The sequence below is a fragment of the Myotis davidii genome, unplaced genomic scaffold (assembly GCF_000327345.1).
Source record: "Myotis davidii unplaced genomic scaffold, ASM32734v1 scaffold1187, whole genome shotgun sequence".
In the NCBI taxonomy this organism is placed as follows: domain Eukaryota; kingdom Metazoa; phylum Chordata; class Mammalia; order Chiroptera; family Vespertilionidae; genus Myotis; species Myotis davidii.
This window is the reverse complement of record NW_006299714.1, coordinates 1,463,284-1,481,220: the sequence shown is the minus strand read 5'-3', so window position 1 is coordinate 1,481,220 and position 17,937 is coordinate 1,463,284. Positions and strand designations below refer to the sequence as shown.

The window sequence follows — 17,937 nt, the reverse complement described above, 5'->3', positions numbered from 1 at the left end:
TCTCCATCGACAGTTTTGTCCTGTTTCTTTGTCTCCGCATTTTTTATGCTTTCTTGGTGCACCTCCTAGTGGTCTTTGTGCGCAGTCTTGTTGTAGTTAAGCCTTGATTGTTGTCGGTATTACTGGGGGGGATTTGACCTCCAGGCCAACTGGCTGTGAGAATCAGCTATGTCTGCAGTGGGAAAACTTCTGTCCTCTAGGGAGGTGCTAATCAGGCCTTTGCCTGAGGCTATCTGGCAAATGGCTCTGTGCAGTGCTTGGGTGGGGCGGGTGGTTCGCACGGGATTAACAAAGTGGGTGGAGGGAGCAGTTATGGCTGCTCTCAGTCCCATCCCCAGAGGCTCTGCCTCTCAGAGTCCCAGCAACCGCTGCAAACCTCGGAGAGAAAGCTGCTCTTGTGTTCCGACCGATGCCAGACAGTCCTGCTTCTCCCGTTTGAGTCTGGGTCCCTAGAGACTCGCCCAGAACTGGAGCTCAGGGCCTGAGCCTCCCTCCCGATTGAAAACGACAACCGCGCCCTCAGCCACCAGCCTGCTCCACGCGCACCTCCTTACCTTTGTATTCTCCGCACTGTGCCTCCTCTGAGCCTCAGTATGCTGTTCTCTTTCCTTCTAGTTGAAGAATTTCCCCTCAGCCAGCTTTCCTGTGGTTCTGGGTGATGTCCGTTCCATCTTTTAGTTATATTTTTGAAGTGGTTGTTCGAGGCAGTAAACTCTGGTGTTTACCTTTGCCGCCATCTTGGTTTTTTAGTTACACTATACAAATATTTTAATGTACATTTAATTTAAAATTAAAATCATTTAAACTCTTTTCTGAAAAGAGCTTTCTAAGAAGAAGCCATATATATATATATATATATGAGCTTAATATGCAAATTGTCCACACAGGAGTTTGACTGGGAGACCAATCACTCGCTATGACATGCGCTGACCACCAGGGGGCAGTGCGGAATGTAGGAAGGCCCCAGCCGGCAGCTGGAAGACCCCGATAGGCCCTGATTGCTGGCTAGGCCTAGGAACCTACCCTTATATGAATTTCATGCACCGGGCCTCTAGTTTTATTATAATAAAAAAAACATATTTATTAATAACATCTAGTATCAAGGAAGCTACTATTAACAATTTTCCACAAGGGTTACTTGGGTATGTGTGCATATAAAATGTCAGAATAACATAGAGCTTAAGAGGATGAGTTTTAGAGGTAGGACCTAAATTCAAATCTTGACTCTACCACTTACTTATCTTGGGTAAGTTACCTTCTTTGTTCCTCAGTCTCCTCATAGACAAAATTGCTAAAATAATGTAGCTACCACACAGTGTTATTGTGAAAAATAAATTCAACAAGTGTGAAAAAGATTCTTACCATAAAACAAGTACCCAATAAACATCACCTATTCTTGTAAGAGGCTCAGCACTGGAAAGTCTCCTAATTACCTGTCTGATTAGCAAAGGAAAAAAAAAACAAAAACCTCTCTCATTTGTTGGAGTGGGATGCATTGTGAAAAAAAAGGGTACTCTTCTGCTGTTGCAAGGAGACTAAATTGGCCCAAACTTTCTGGAAGGTAATTTGGCAGTAGACAGCCAACCGCTTAAAATGTATATTCCCTTTCATCCAGGAATTCAACATACAGAAGTTAAGCCTAAGAAAGCATTGGAAAAATGGGCAAAATGAATAAACAGAATGGTCATGGTCACTGAACTGGTTTTTGTAACAAGTTCAAATTAGAAGCTACTTAAAAATGGGTACAAGTTAATGACATTGGACCTTGTCCATAAAATAGAATTCATGAAAATGGTAGTTTTGATATAGAAAGATGATAAAGTGAAAATAGCATTATTATAGTCTGATTCATTTTTTTTGTAATATGCATAAATGTGCGTGTGTATAGCAAAAGTCTGAAAGTCTATATACCAAACTATTACCAGTTGTTATCTCTGAATGATAGAATTACAAGTGATTTATTTGATGCGTTTCAGTAAACTATAGTTGGCATTGAACAAAGAAAATATAAGCAGTCAGAGAAAGACAAGGAAGACAAGTCTCACATGATCTCACTCATATGTAGAATCTAAATAACAAAACAAATTAATGAACAAAATAGGTCCAGAGACATAGAAGCATGGAACAGACTGTTGAATCTCAGAGCCGGTGAGTGGGAAGAGATCAACCAAAGAACTTGTACACATACATGTATAACCCATGGACACAGAAAATAGGGTGGTGAAGGCCTGGGGGGGGGGGCGCTTAGAAGAGGTCAATGGGGGGAAAAGGGGACATATATAATACTTTCACCAATAAATATTTTTTTAAAAGAAAATATATTACTTTTATAATCAGAAAAACACCTGTGAAACTGGTTAATAAAAGTTTGATTTAAAGAAACCCCTAAATCTACAGAAAAGCATTATGGTGTTAAATTATTAGACAACAGAGAGGCATTGAAAATATGGCTTTATATGTACTTTAGCTTTTTTATTTCCCTAATGGTCTTTAGCATGGGCAGAACAACCTGATAGGATTTCAATCAAGGAGGCTCTTTGCACCTCTACCTGGAATAGAATTGTGACTTTCTGTTTTGTCTCCCCTATAAGATCTATAACCTCAGGGCACTTTATTTCAGTTAATGCTCTTTCAATCTGGCTGCTAGGTATAATTTGGAATTCATTGAATTGCTGACATAGTTGACCTGGCCAGTGTGATTCAAGGTTAATGGGCCTAAAAGTAAAAATGAAAAAGTTCTCTGGTAGACATGAAAGGCAATCATAGAAGAGCTAGCTATTCCAGAACAGTGGAGTTAATGAAAAGCTATTTGTCTTCTGTCACTAATACCAGAATTCTAAAGATCCATGTAGTTAACTAGTCCTAAATAACGGTTAAAACTGAGAGGGGAAGATGTTTTAGAAAAGGAGATTGTCAGCCAAAAATCAATAATCCGAATTTTATGCTTGGTATGAAGGGTCATCAGGGTTAGGCAAGTAAATAAAAGAGCACTTTAGTTTTTGGTAACTTAATATTACGCAATATTAAACTTGTAAAGATTAGTTAATATAGTACCCGAAAAATAAAAAGCAAAATATTATGTGAGGGTATTATAATCAAAAAGCACATTAATAGTTTTCTGTGAGTAGATGATTGTTTTTCAAAAAGCCACATATAATTCCTTGTATAGTATTGTATATTATTTATAAATAGTGTATATTTATGTTATGGGAGGTCTTTTTCAGAAATATTTCAATAAAAAGTGTATTATTTATAAATAGTGTATATTTATGTTATGATGGCCAGAGAGGTCTTTTTCAGAAATATTTCAATAAAAAGTGTATTATTTATAAATAGTGTATATTTATGTTATGATGGCCAGAGAGGTCTTTTTCAGAAATATTTCAATAAAAAGTGTATTATTTATAAATAGTGTATATTTATGTTATGATGGCCAGAGAGGTCTTTTTCAGAAATATTTCAATAAAAAATTTATCTGAGTTACCGGTTTGATAAGGCCAAGTTAGAATGAGCCAAGATGAATGCCTTAACAGAATCATCTCAGTGGTGATGTTTACATTTAAGGGGGAATGCAAATGAGAATGAGTTGAGGAGAGAAATATTTAGAGGATAGAGGAGAGATTAAGATAAGAAAGATAAATTAACCCAGGAGTTAAGATTCTGAGTTCTTCTCTAATCCCTGTGAGTAACTCTACAGATCTTGGTCTCTCATTTATCATTATAAATAAAAGATGCAAACTATACTAGTAGATGTCTAAAGGTCTTTATCAGTCTACAGTGTCCTTATTCTCTGCCACCCTCTGTGGCTACCTTATCATTTGAGGTGGCAAACTACAAAATGGCAAATTTCAATTAGAGGGTGCAGAAATAGGGCATTCATGAATATGCATTCTCTTCAGCAGACCCACATTCACATGACACATACAGACAGGCCCACACTAGGTGATTGAAGTAAGCTAAGAATATGCAAGTGACCAAGCAGCTGAAAAGAATTCTGTCACACACCCACTGAAGAAAACCGATTCCAAAGAGTAATATCCATACAGGTTTAGCAGTTTATCGCTTAGATCACAGTTTTAGATGATCAATAATTTAAATGGTTGAGATTAGAGAATATGCCAATTTGTACCTCCTAATGGCATTTCTTTCAATCATGTTCTGTCTTTTCTCAGTTTAATAGTATTCAGGCAATAAAGGGCTGCATTTTAATTTTTTTTAAGATACGCTTGGGCACAGAAGTGTACATTTTGGTACACTTATTCCTGGAATAACTTGAAAAGAGAAAGCTAGTCTACACTAAAAAGACAGAATCTTTCACCAGATGTCTCTTAACCAAATTCCTGAATATTGCCTAAGCAAAACTAGCCACTAAAGGTTAAATCTTCTAAATGCAACCTTAATACATAATGACCAACATACAGCCACACATAAGGAAACTAGCAGGGACTTGACAGATTCCACATCAGATACAACTTTATCCCTCCCTCCCTTCCTCCTTCACTCCCTATGCCTACCTATGTTCCCACTCTTCCCTTCTCTATCTTTCTCTCTCTTTTCCTTCCTTCCTTCCTTCCTTCCTTCCTTCCTTCCTTCCTTCCTTCCTTCCTTCCTTCTTCCTTCCTCTTTCTTCTCCTTCCTCTCTCCCTTTTCTTCTTCCATTCTACTTTATTTTTTATTTAAGCAAAAACTGCCATTAAGTTCAGGATATTTATAAAGGAATACTTAATTCACAAATTATATATTCTACAAGGCTATTTCGTATATATATGTGTGTGTGTACATGTTATTGATTTTTTACAGCAAGAAAGGGAGAGGGATAGAGAGTTAGAAACATCGATGAGAGAGACGATCAGCTGCCTCCTGCACACCCCCTACTGGGGATGTGCCTGCAACCAAGGTACATACTCTTAACCGAAATCGAACCTGGGACCCTTCAGTCCCCAGGCCGACGCTCTATCCAGTGAGCCAAACCAGCTAGGACATACAAGGCTTTTTCACTGGGAAAAAAAAATGAAGAAAAAGAAAGCAAATCTGCTCACCTGAAAACACATTGAGTCTTGCAGCCCCGGCATCTCTGGAAACAATATAAAAATACCATTGCTTCAGTGTGAAAAAAATTATATATTCTACAGAATATGCAAGCCTGAGGAATTGAATTAATGGGGTGCATATTTTAAATATATGATGAAGAACCAATTTGGCTAATGAAATAATTTCTATAATTTCTAATAATTGTTTTAGACATTGACCATCCTAAATTTCAATAAGCCCTTTACTGTTGTACCCCCAGAAAAGCCTAGTAAAAATGCACAGAAAGAATAATAACTAGATTGAAATTAATTTATTGTAATTGCAAAATGATAATAGATTATAAATCGGAATGTATTCAGCCAGTGAGAAAAATCTGGTGAAGCAGGTCAGAGATGAATGCTAAGTTCCATTCCCTTCATATCCTTTTATAGATGAGCTGTGAGATACAGAACAAATAAAAAAAAATACTCTAATTTTATCTTTCAATGATAGAGGACTAAGTATTGTTATAAAAGCTACACACATAAAGGAAAAATACAGAGAAATCTTAAAATGCACTGAATGTTTTATCTTGGTGACTGGAGTTGCCTACGAAATGTTGTGCAGGGAGGGGGTAAATGAGCTAGAAACAGTACATGGCTACCTCTAATACCAAAACATTTCCAAAGCCGCCTCATTTCTCACCATAGCCAATCCTCCACTACTCTTCAACATACACTCCACCAGAGTTTCTAGTGGAATCTGTTTCCTCTTCATCCCTAAACTCCTCAGGCTCAACCTTGCCTCTAGGTCTTCAATCTAGTTGACTCCCCACACCCTATATACCTAAGCTATTTTCAAGGTGCTAAATACTATATTACTCAAAAGTGCTCCTATATAAACTCTCCCTTACCTGTCTTTACCTTCTTCTCTGCTTGATCCAGCAGCCTCAGAATTCAGTCCCCATCATGTTCTCCCAATTTCTGCTGGCACATGTTGGCTAGAACCTGCAGTTCCTCATAGTATAGCCCTTTTCAAACTCTCATCAGTCCCAGCACTTTCAGAGCTGGGCTGAATGGTGACTTAGCCCTAGTTACTGACCTGGTGGCCAAGGAGACAAGTGAGGGCAAAGCAGAGTGGAGAGAATAGAACTCTAACAGAGCAAATTGGACTACTTTTTCAGCCCCAGAGGGTTGAGCATCTAGGGATGCAAGATTTCTGAGAGTTATCAAACCAGATTTCCCCTTGCCATATCTCAGAGTCACACTTTTCCAAATATATCCCTGTCTTTAGCATAGAAAACTTGCCAAATTTGAGAACGTAGCCTCTTCTATAATTCTGCTAACTTTTCTAAGTTCTGGGACCTGATCTTCGGCTTTTGGGGAGATGGGAGTCTCTTTATGTACTGCCAAGGAGAACCTCTGGCTTTCACACTCACTTTTTAATTGGTGATTAAAACATCCTGTTTTCACTATCTTCTTCAATATATTGATTGCCTCCAGCTATAGTCATTCAATTCCATAGTCATTATAGTTACTATTTTTTCCTTGCTCTGGTTATCTATTACCACATTAAAAAACACCCCCCAAATGCTGCTGTAAAACAATAAAAAATTTTGTATGTTTACAGATTTTGCTAGACAGAAATTTGGACATGGCATAGTGGGGGGGGGGGGGGGCGGGGGTTGCTTTTCTCATCTTCAAGATGTCTGGGACATAAGCTGGGAAGACTCCAATATCTTGGTGTTACTCAAAGGCCTGAGAGCTGAATATAGCTGAATAAGTGGTTCCTAATGAAGGTTGGTGTTTGCCCCCAGGGAACACAGCAATGATGGAAACATTTTTGTTTGTCACAATGGGGAGTGGGGGAGAGAAGCGGGTAAGGGAGTGCTATTGGTATCTAGTAGGTTGAAGCCAGAGATACTGCTAAATGTCCTGCAATGTTCTAAAGACACCATGCTCCAAATCTCTTATACACATAAGATATTACACCTCTCAGTACATTTTCTTCTACCAGTATCACCTTCCAGTTCCCCACCAATGAGATGTCAACAGTTGCATTCCTATAGTGTGTCAGGAATTAGTCATCCTCCATCCACTACCAGTCTTGAAATTTTCATTGGTATTCAACTGGGGTGGGTGGCTATGGGGGGAGGAGAGTTATTCAACTCCAACATTTCATTTCAGAGTCTACTTCTCATGATCACTTCTGGTCCCAACTTTCACAGATCAGGGTTCCCAGGAAACAGACACTGAAATTCAGAGCTTTGCATGTGAGAGATATTTTTGAGGAATACATTCAGGAACAATACCTCTGAGGGCATAAGGTCAGAAGGTCTGGACAGAGAATTAAGTTGAACTGTGATGCAATTGCAACACCCCCAGTGGATCCTATTGAGCAGTGGTTCTCAACCTTCCTAATGCCGCGACCCTTTAATACAGTTCCTCATGTTGTGGTGACCCCCAACCATAAAATTATTTTCTTTGCTACTTCATAACTGTAATTTTGCTACTGTTGTGAATTGTAATGTAAATATCTGATATGCAGGATGTATTTTCATTGTTACAAATTGAACATAACTAAAGCATAGTGATTAATCACAAAAACAATATGTAATTATATATGTTTTTTTCCAATGGTCTTAGGCGACCCCTGTGAAAGGGTCGTTCGACCCCCAAAGGGGTCGCGACCCACAGGTTGATGACCCACAGGTTGAGAACCGCTGCTATTGAGAGTCAAAAGATAGGATAACCCTTTAGAGGTGCCCGTAGCAGAAGCAAGAGTTTCAGGCTTTTGTATCCCTGCATGGGCCAGCTATTGAATGCAGGCTGCTCCCTTGGAGGGGGCATAAACTTGGGCAACACAGTTTCAGTAGGCTGAGGGCAATTCCCAAAATAGGGACATAGTCATGAGCCTTCAGTAGCTAACACTCCAGCCTGCTAGAGGAACGAAAGCCTAAAGAGGAATCTGGATCTGGTCAGTGTATTCATTATAGGTCTTATTTGGCCAAAGAAAGCTTTAGAATCCACATTTAATTTACTGGGGAAGAAAATTGTCATTTGTGTGTAGTGCTTGCCCTATCACTGCCATTTGGTTTACTTTCAAGTCCAATATGTTTGAGATGTGGCCCTGAAGCTGTCATATAATGGCTCATCATTGGAGGAACTCAACAGTTATGGCCAAAAGCTTATGGCCTAGATGCAAATAATTCTAGTGGCAGACCACATGATTCAAGTATTTTCTTTCTTTATGTTTCCATTGATTTTTAGAGAGAGAGGAAGAGAAAGGATAGAGAGATAGAAGTATCAATGAGAGAGAAACATCATCTATCGGCTGATTCTCACACGCCCTCTACTGGGGATCAAGCCCATAACCCAGGCATGTGCCCTGACCAGGAATCGAACTGTGACCTCTTGGTTCCTGGGTCGATGTTCAACTACTGAGTCACACTGGCTGGGCATGATTCACATATTTTAAGCAATCCATTGGGAAGAAATTACCGTTGTTTTTCTGTTCTGTGAAGAATATTTGACCCTTCACCCACATGATATTTCTTCACCTCTGCGAGAGAGTTCAAGTCTGCGCAGTTCACTGGAGCTCAGCTCAGAAAACAACTAGATGGGCTATTTGCCATATTCCTTTCAATACAGGAGGAAACAGCATTGATGGGAAAATTCCCAACCTGTTTTTTATTGTTACTTTATTTCACTTTTCAAGGTAACTAAAACCTGTGTTTGGTCATCATTTTTTTTTTCTTCTTTTAGGAAGACTTACTAAATGCTACCTCTCCATATAAAATGCAACCCTATGGACAGGTTTGTTGTTGGGTTTTTTTTTTAACAACTTTTGGATTTTTATATTAAAAATAGCAGTGTTAGTGGTAGACACATCTCTAAAATTCAAGTAATAGAAGGTAAAAAGGAAATCAAAACAAAGGGATCTGCCTCTCAGTACTAGGGCCAGGAGTAGGGTGAGGCAAATGAAGTGTCTAAAGTACAAAATTTAAGGAGGCATTCACTCTTAGGTGCCAATTCTACCCTGGTATGACCCTGAGTATGAGTGCCTCCTAAAATTCTGCACCCATGTCTCTCTGGACTCACCCTCATCCCAGTTCTGCTCAGTAGGACAGCTGAACAGCAGTCAAATATGAAGAAGGTGGAACAGGCTGTGTCTGCATGGAGTATGTATTTAATAGTTCACACTAAGTGCCTGTCATTCTTATAAGCCCTTTTTTAGTTATTCTTTACCCAAAAGTCACCCACTTGCTATCATGGGTTCTAGCTAGTCTGGTCATATCCAATTTGACCAGCGGTTGACATCTGAGTAGAGACAGTTACCTATGACCTGTGCCTTTGACATGGTCTACCTTGAGACCTCTTCCCAGCAGGGGCATTTCACAACAGATGGTAATCATCTTTTGGAGAATTCAATGGGATTTTAAGCAGAGAGCAAAGGAGTATCAATTAGGAAATCCCAGAGAGAAAAGATGTAAGGAGAGACAAATATCGAGAAAGAAGGTCAAGAGAGGATTCATTGGTAGCAGCCCATGGAGAGTGGCAGAGATTAAAGAGTTCACTAATGTTGTGGCCCCACCCCATAACAAAGAAACAGAATTTCCGGAGGATGAGGCCCAGAAATCAGGATTTTAAAAAGATTCCCAGGTGATTCTAATGTGCAGCCAAGGTTGAGAACCACTGCTCTACAGTGTTGAACCCTATTTGAGTCATAATTAGTACTTTATTTTAGAAATCATAGACATGTTTAGATCATGGCACTGGCATCAGATTCCTGTGGCACACATGTATGTTTAATTGTGAGGTTGACATCTTTACTTTGGTTGAAGCCTAACTATTTAATCCTGAGATGTTTCTCATGTCTCCTTTTCCTTTTAACAAACCACTATTAATAGAAATAAACTATACATTTCCCTATATATGTCAGCAGTATGATTCAATAAAAATATTTTCTCCTAAAATATTTTCCCCAGCTGCTGACCATAGGTTCTTGAATTTTTTGACAGGTGATTCATCTGTTTGTGTCCTGAAGGTATTTCAAGCTTGGTGAATGCCTGTTAAAATGTAAGTACATCTGGAAGGGGGAAATTTTGAGTTCCTGCCAAGCAATCTCTTATTTTGTTTAGTTGCAGGTTAAACTCTTGAGGCTGAGATAAAGAAAACCCTTTAGATCAGCTCCATCCTATCAACTTTAGCCACACCAAACACCAGGGCTCTGCCCACCTATAGGTCATATTTTCACCTAGTTTGCATTAGCTGTCTTAACATACATCACCCTCTTCTAAGAGTTAACATCTTAGCTTTCAAAATAAGGTGTTAAAGTAACTGCTAACCAAACCAGAGCTGAGTTGCCACTCTGTATCCTGACAAACACAAAGAGCACAGGATCAGAGCAAGACAGACCTGAGTTCAAATCCTAATTCAGCTCTGTATATGCTGGGTAACCTTTTGATGATTTTTTTTTTTTACCTGAGGTGTTTCCTCATTTGTAGAATGAGAATACTAGGATCTTTTGGGTAGGGCTATTTTGCGGATTATGAATAACACTAGTGCCCCAGTGCATGGATTCATGCATGTTAAAAGGAAATTAATTAGAAGGTGGATGGTGGGACACAACTGGTCAAAAGGGGCTGGATCTAACCTCCCACCAGTCCCTCCCCAGCTGACCACCCTGGGGCAGAGCCGTGGCCTGAAGGGCATCTGCGGAGTAAGCAGGATCCCTCTGGCAGCTGGGGTCCCTTGGCCTGGCCTCCAACAAAACCAGCCCTCCGACATCCCCCAAGGGATCTTGGATGGCTAGAGGGTGGTTCTTGGGTGATGCACCCAAGAATAGGGCTCCCTCCTCTCTGGTTCTGAAGTGCATCACCCAGACAACCGCTGCTGCCAAGTCACCGCAGCTCAGCATTGAGCGTCTGCCCCCTGGTGGACAGTGTGCATCATAGCGACCAGTTGTTCTGCTATTCCATTGATTTGCACATTAGCCTTTTATTATATAGGATTCCTTTAAACAGAGCATCTCTAATATGCTGTGGTAATTATCTACCTGTGGGCTTTATTTAGCTATGAGGAACTTCTTCCTATGGGCACAAACATTAACAGAAGGAACTGATGTTTGGGCAAGTACCTGAAGATGAATAATTTTAAAGCTCTTTTTTTTAAAAAATATATTTTATTGATTTTTTACAGAGAAGAAGGGAGAGAGATAGAGAGTCAGAAACATCGATGAGAGAGAGACATCGATCAGCTGCCTCCTGCACATCCCCCACTGGGGATGCACCCGCAACCCAGGTACATGCCCCTGACCGGAATCGAACCCGGGACCCCTCAGTCTGCAGGCCGACGCTCTATCCACTGAGCCAAACCGGTTTCGGCAATTTTAAAGCTTTTAAGTGTTGATTATTCTTTTGGCAGGAATAAAGATTAAAATGCCACCTGCTTGTGCTAATAACTGAACTTCCGCCCTTGCTGTAGTGCAGGACCAATATGGTCACCACTTGTGAGTGACTGTTTCAGACCTGGCATTCCCTCCTGATGCTCCTTAACTAGATCATCTTCTTCCTCCCCTGATGAACCCACATGGAACAAAATAATCGACTTTCCCATTTTGCTGGCCCAAATCTACACTGTGCATCATTTCCCTCTCACAGATGCTCTATCCAGGTGGCACAAGATCAGCTTTAGAAGCAGAAATACGGTTTCTTGTTTCCTTTATTTCCTCAATCCAACCCACAAAGCATTTTAAGATTCCTGTAAATCCGATATTGGAATGTCCAAATTATAGCTTCCAAAGTATCTTTGTGCCAGGAAGAAGAATAAAAATCAAATTGGCTCTGAATGTTTTCAGGAGGAGCCGCAGCTGTTATACTGTTACTCTTCGTGGCTTTTGATAGCTCCAAATTGGGGGAAGCTGTGCCATGACCATCACAGTAAGTGTGCAGGCTTCTTCCTGGGGTTTCACTAACCCAGGGAAGCCCTCCAGACAAGGAAGAGGGAGTTAATTTCATGGCCAGACTTCCAAAGAAGTTCTGAGTTGTTTCAGATCAACCCACCAAATCCTTATAATGAGAGTATTATTCTCAGTCCTTAAAATTTACCTATATTACTTGGGAGATATGAATTTATTATGAAGGTTTATACAGTTAGAACCATGAGCATAAATTCTATTAAATGATTTATTTTCCATTTAATTTTTTCTATTAAAATAATGCTTAGCTGATGTCTGGGAATATGTACCCACAGAGATTTACAAGGAAATTAATGCTAAAATGCTTGTGTGCGTATCAGAATGTTCTCTTTCATTTTCTAAGAAGAAGGAAGATTTGTAAAGACGATTTGTTTACCCACATCTTGTTCTCCCTAGAGCGCCTTTCTGTTCAGCATCAGACGGGACACAGGTGGTAAGGTGGCAGGTTTTCTACACTGAGGCTGAATAAGGTTCATGGGAGATATGAAAAGTCCTGTCACACTGAGAGATTCTTGGACAGGCGGCCTCAACATGGCGCTTATTATTTACAGTGAATTCCTTGTCCCCTGTCCTCCTTTATTTCCTGCCACAGCACCTTCCTCCAAGGTAATGCTAGCTAAGTCACCTGTTGCTCCACTGCTAATTACCATTCCCTTCATTTGGATGATATGCTCGTAACCAAGACAACCAGGAGTGGCACTTGCGCAGTCAGCCAACCGTTTCCTCCATCTGGTCAGGCTGCAAGAGTGGTCTAGTTCATGTCACTCTTGTGGTGGCAAGAAGTAAACATTCAGCAGAATCCCTCTCCCCATATTATCCGTTTCTCCCCAAGGACTCAGGGACTGTACACTTTTCTCTAGATTTGCTAATTAACTTATTTTATTCCTTCTAACAAATCTCGATATATTTTGCTCCTTCAAAACATTATTACCCTTCCAGCCAGTCTGGTGCACTCAACATCTTAAAATTAAATGTACTGACACCCAGGCAAACACATTCCTTTGCTGGGATCACTTCCAATGAAGGTGTGGTTCCACTCTTGTACCTTTCCATCTTTGTTGATCAGACATGGCTACCTGTGCGGGCCTCTTAAAATTGAATGTTGAAGCTGATCAGCATCCTCCAATGGCTTTACATCTCACTCAGAGTGAAAGCCAAAGCCCTTACATGTTTGCAAGGTCTCCGACTTCATCTTTCCCACCCTTTTGTCCTTGCTCAATCCCTGCCAGTCATGCCATGCTCCTCTTCAAGGATGTGAACTTGCTGATTCCTCTTCTGGAAAGTTTTCTCACCAGATACACATTCATATGGCTCCTCTTTTGTCCCTTTCAGGTCTTTACCAGATAAAGGAGAAAGAAGAAAAATACTAAACTAATGTAATTTCTTAGGGAAGGGGGAAATGAGCAAAATTATACATATATACTTAATTTAGTAAAATTGGGCAGGTATATAATTATCTGGGAGATAATGTCTAGGATATATATAATTGTCTAGGACAGTGGTCGGCAAACCATGGCTTGAGAGCCACATGCGGCTCTTTGGCCCCTTGAGTGTGACTCTTCCACAAAATACCACGTGTGGGCGCGCACGTACAGTGCGATTGAAACTTCATGGTCCATGCACAGAAGTCGGTTTTCGGCCTGGGCGAGTCTATTTTGAAGAAGTGGCGTTAGAAGAAGTGGGGGTACGTTCACTGAGATCAACCCCTCAGATTGAAAACGTTTTTAGCAAAGGCCAGCTTAGGAGTACCCTAATTAAGTTAATAACAATGTACCTACGTATACAGTTTAAGTTTAAAAAATTTGGCTCTCAAAAGAAATTTCAATCCTTGTACTGTTGATATTTGGCTCTGTTGACTAATGAGTTTGCCGACCACTGGTCTAGGGTATATATATCATTGTGTAAGTGGTAGGCAAAAACCCGAGAAATGAAGAGAACTGGGAGAACAAAAATGGAAACAGAGTAAAAGTTAGGAGTGTGAATAAAAATAAGATGCAGAGACTTTATCTCCAAGGCCATGAGGGTTCTGGGTAGCATAACATCGGAAGTTCCCTTCATGACCTGACGAGCGTTAAATTAGAGAACTGCACTTACATAGCCATTTCCATAGTTTTGACTAGTTCTGTCTGGATAAACTTTTTACTGTATTGGAACTGTGGGTAATCAAACAGAAAAATACAATCTCAAAGATAAGCCCCAAAGTAGAGATTCAAAAGGTGAGGCGACGAATGGAAATAATAAAACGATTCAGGAGGATTTAAAATATTTTTCCCCAAAGAAACATTCCAAAGACAAGAAGAAAGCTCATTGTAAATGTAAAAGTAGTGGCTATAGAAATATTTGTTAGTTCACAGAGTTCTGCTGCCTTCTGAGAAAGTTATTCCAGAATGAAATCACGTGCTTATTCCTTTCCTCCTCCTGGATCCTAACTCAGAATGTTATGGAGATGAAGCAGGCCAGAGAAGCACCACTTTTATCCAAACATTCATCTTAGTGGAGGATCCTTAGCCAGAACCATTCAAATATGCCTTCGAGTTGTTTGAAACTGAATAGCCTCTGTAGGTCTTATCTGATGTATTTATTAATTTATATATTTTTAAAGAAGGTGTCAGTGGAGGATAAAAATTTAAATGATCAAAGCTAGAAACTGCTATTTTGAGTGCATTTTTTTTAAAATTCTGTAGTGAAAAACAGAATTTGTCTCTGGGAAAGAGCATTGGGCAGGTGCTTGTAGCTATGCAGATACACTTCTGACTAGCAATTCATAATATAAATTATAATTGTACTTTTACAGATTAAGACTTTTTTGTTTTTATCTAGATATCCCTATTTATTAAAAAATGTATTAATGTTGTCTTTGTGAGGTGTGTGTGTGTGTGTGTGTGTGTGTGTGTGTGTGTGTGTGTAGGACAACCTATAAGAATTGGAAACTGAGACCAGTTGATGCCAGGAAAGATGAGGCACCAGATCTGGCGTGTCCTTACTTCATGCTGGGGGCTGGATCATAGGACAGCCTGAGTAGGATTTGCCAGCTCCCACCTTCTGTTAGTCTAAAACCTTTCAAGAATGGCATACTTCTCACTATCGCTCTTGTCCAGTATTTTGCTTGCCTTATCCCATGGCTTGGGGAACAGACCACATCCTACAAACAAGTGGACATTCCCCTAAAGAATATCTGTGTCTTCCCTGTCAGGCATCTGAAGAGAGAAAATGGCCCGGGCCTTAGTCCTGAGGAGGGAATGACATACTCCTCCCTGGCACTCTGAGCTGGCGCTCTGAGCTGTTGAGCCTGATATTGGGAACTTCTGATCAAAGGCATTGTTCTGAGAGAAGGTAGGCTTAGCTTGAAACCTGGTGGCCGGCCAATGTCAAGAAAATAACCCCGTGGAGGGCTATTTCCAAGGGCTCTAGAAAGAGTGATGTCTATATCCAGGTCTAAGCTTTCATTTCCGCATTATAGCTCCCTTCTCAGGTGACAATTAGAGCCAGATTTCAGAGTATTTAAGTGTTCCTTAGAAATTCCCAGGAAATGCTTGGAAATAGAAAACCACTAGGAGGGGAAAAGAGGATTTCCCCTGGCTCACCAGATGGGAACTTAGAATACTGGTTTGGGGAAATGATTCTTTCTGAAGGCCGGGGACCCATGGAAATCTTGAGCACCTTAATTATACATGCCGAGTTTAGAGTCTTGAAGCCCCGCAGCCTCATGTATTACAGAGAGGCAGTGCCCAACAATGAGTCTCATTTCTGACACAGAATACCACTCCAGGACAGGGTCCCTGGACAGGTACAGTTTCTAGCCTCAGTGATTAAGTGCAAGGTCAGGGGTCATTTTGTGTGAAATTTAGGGGAGCACTGCAAGTGTGTAACCAAAATTCAATATATCACAACAGCATCATTAAAAGAGTAGCAAACAGTATTCTCCAGTTCTCTCCTCACTGGTATTTATGCAGTGCTAGCCTGCCCTGACCACCTCTCTCAGCTTGCTGAGGGAGTGTATTATGTGTTCACTAGCCTACCCTCTAGGCTACAATTTAAGTTCTGTCCTCTCTGTTGCTGTCAACTTATTGAGATAAACTCTTTTGTCTGGCGGAGCTTGCATGGCAGCTGCCCCAACGCTCAACTCCCTGGCTTCTCCCCTGCAGTCAAAATATAAGCTCGTCTGTTCCTTGTTCCAAAGGCCTCCTCACGTCAGGAAGGTCCCCTTCATCCCCACTTGTGCACACTCTGCTGCACAGCATTGACTTCCATTTCCCTGGTCTTACTGAAGCACTCTTTTTCTAGAAACAATCCATGATTCTGCAAGGGATGACCAGAGGACATATTGAGAGGCAGACACTGCACTGTACTCAGAATTACCTCTACCCTCTAACCCCAACCTATTTTTCTTGTCTTGAACTTACTAGTATGAACCCGCCTCCCTCTTCCAGATGGGTGAGTCTTTCCTACATGGCCCCCAGGGGAGCAGCTTCCAGGCCCTCCAGACATGCTCAGACCATAAGCAAAGCAAAGTTCTGACAGTCCTGGGAGTGAGAGCACTTTCGGTCAGGAGCAAGCACATAAAACAGCCACCACCCTCTAACTGCATATCTCACTGTCTGACTATTAATTTTTATTGCATATTTTGAATAACTTTTTCTAGAGCTATTTTGATGATAATCTTGTTAAAATCATTAAAAGATGATGATTTGGGGGAAAGTTTTTTAGAAATGCAATCGCTTTCCTTCTCCCTCACAGGCTACCCTTTTGACTCAAATTCATCTGTATGCTCAGGCAAACAGCTTGGCTCAAGCTGGAAATCCTGCATAGGAAACAAAAGCTTTTTCTGAGTAAGTTTCTGTCTTCTACTGGGCTATTCACTAAGGGATAGCTGTGGACAGCACCTTTACCCTTTAACCCCACCCCCCATCCTGGTCTTCCAGAAGAATCCATCAGTGTGGATGGGGGCTGGAGTTAAACCTTCAGGTTACATGGCAGAATTGTCAAGCCTTGAATCCGTAGGGCCATTAGATGAGCTAAAGAAAGCATGAGAAGCAGAGAGGCCTGAAGCCTGAGGAATATTGATAAATTACCATTTTACTGGTCATTGAAAAGAAATTGTGCACTGCACTGTTTAGAAATTGACCCACTATTACATTTTGTAAATGGATGTGCCTACATTTATAGATGCACACAAATAATGTATGCTAAGTTATGTTTGTTTTATTGGCAGGGACACCCACTAGGCCCTGGGAAATTCAGAAAACATATTGTAACCATAACTTCAAATCTCTTGTGTTGTACCTTGGAACAGAATTATCTGACAGTGGTAGCAGTTGTAGGATTTTGCCAATGAGAACAGAAAATCCCAGAAGCAAAGAGCTTTATTCTTTGTGAATTTCTGGCAAAACTACATCTGAACCATGTTTTGAGTTCTAATTAGGAGGGTAGTTCATGATCAGAGTAAAACACTTTAAAAACACACGAAAGTATAAAGAAAACAAAGGGAGTTTACAATGTCGAAGTCTAGCGATAAGCACTCTTACTACTTTGGTGTATTTTATTCTAGAATATTACATATGCTTTTATTGATACACTAGAGGCCCAGTGCACAAAAATTTGTGCACTTGGGGGAGTGGGGGTCCCTCAGCCCAGTCTATGCTCTCTCGCAGTCTGGGACCCCATGGAGAATGACCATCTGCTGGGTTAGGCCTGCTCCCTGCGGGATTGGGCCTAAGCTGGCAGTCAGATATCCCTCTGGCAGTCCAGGAGCTTTCGGGGGATGTCCACTTGCCAGCGGGGAGCAGGCCTAAGCTGCAGTCAGACATCCTTAGCACTGCTGAGGAGGCAGGAGAGGCTCCCACCACCACCATTGTACTGGCAGCCATCAGCCTGGCTTGTGCTGAGCAGAGCTCCCCCTGTGGGAGTGCACTGACCACTAGAGGGCAGCTCCTGCATTGAGCGTCTTCC

General features: G+C 40.9%; 1 long non-coding RNA gene across 3 annotated transcripts in view; it reads left to right on the top strand.

Moving 5' to 3' along the window:
* LOC102753186 overlaps nt 1–17,937 on the top strand; it is a 302,451-nt gene that overhangs the window by 210,487 nt on the left and 74,027 nt on the right. For 2 of the 3 annotated variants that reach the window (XR_001515898.1, XR_436293.2), the window contains one exon: nt 10,031–10,088. This is a non-coding gene — a long non-coding RNA (uncharacterized LOC102753186). Of the gene's footprint in view, nt 1–8,765; nt 8,826–10,030; nt 10,089–17,937 lie in introns of those variants that run through there. The other variant, XR_001515899.1, reaches the window with a different exon arrangement.